We start from the raw sequence: 1,345 nt of genomic DNA on the forward strand, positions 1-1,345 counted from the left end.
AAGAGGTCAGCTTTGCTGGGTGCTGCTGTAATTTCAAATAGAATAAGTCAAACGTGTCCTTTGGATAAATAAATATAGAGGTCACTGGGGACCTAATTGAGCAGATCTGGTGAAATGGTGGGGGTGGAATCTGTAATATCAGCAGCTCTCAAAGGTTCAATGTAATATATCAGTGGGATGACGAGAGCGTAGGAGGTGAGAAAGTAAAGACGAAGTGTAGGCAGCTCAAAGAAGTTTGGCTATGAAAGGGAAGGAAGGGAGAGGAGACTGGAGAGTGATTGGGGAATAGGGAGAAGTCTTTTTAAGCAAGAGAGAGAGAGACATGAACAGATTTAAAAACTGATGGCAGAGAGGGGAGTCAGGAGGGCGGCTGAGAGAGTTTGGGGGCGAAAGGGGAGCTCAAGGCACAACTTTCCTGACAAAGTAAGAGTGCCTGAGATCGTGGCACAATCCTGTGAAAGGATTGACGGCTTCTGCTTTTTGGGAGAAGTGGGAAGCCAGGTAATTGTTGAGAAGGAGTGTGACAGCGTACCGAAACAAAAAATAGCTATTAGGTGTAAGTGTGGAGGGAAAGCTATACTTTCATTACCGTCAGGTAGCAGACATCTGTTGAGCTAATGTTGCATCGAGCACTTTCCACGCTCTCGTCTCAATAATATATTTACAGCAGCCCTGTGCAATAACCTCTACTGTGGTTCCTGCTTTGTGGGTGAGGAAATTGAACAAGATGCTTACTCAGGGTCACACAGGATTTGAATCCAGGATGGTCTAAGCTCAGACCTTTACTCTTAATTGCTACCTTGATGATATGATTATCAACCTATGAAATGCTTGTCTGCTGAGAAAATTGAAGATAATTAAGTTTCAAATAATCATATATTATCATATTTAAGGGACAGGCAGCTACATGGTATAAGCAATAGCTTTTTGCAAGCAATCACACGCTGAAAATGTAATTGTGGGAGAAATGACAAAGCAACATGAAAAAGAACTACCTAGGAATAAACTTCAAAATAAGTGTACCAGACTAGCCACGTAGAATGAGTTAGTTGGAGGGGGGAGGATGGATGGATGTTTGCCTGAAGAGATAGTGCTTTTCTCTTGGGAAAGTTCTGATGTTGATACCATAAAAAGGGCATGTAAAAAAACCAGATGTTGTTCATAAGACAAAATGTGAAGCTATGCAGAGAAGTTGATTATGATGTTTTTATAATGAAGAACCGAAAACAGACTGGTTAAATTATGGTGCGGTCATGTGATGGATACTAGCAGCCATTAAAAAAGAATGAGGTGGGAGCTGTGTGTGTGTGTGTACATATATATATATATATATATATATATATAT

This window comes from Condylura cristata, unplaced genomic scaffold, assembly GCF_000260355.1.
Source record: "Condylura cristata isolate star-nosed mole 26May11 unplaced genomic scaffold, ConCri1.0 scaffold00022, whole genome shotgun sequence".
Taxonomy (NCBI): Eukaryota; Metazoa; Chordata; class Mammalia; order Eulipotyphla; family Talpidae; genus Condylura; species Condylura cristata.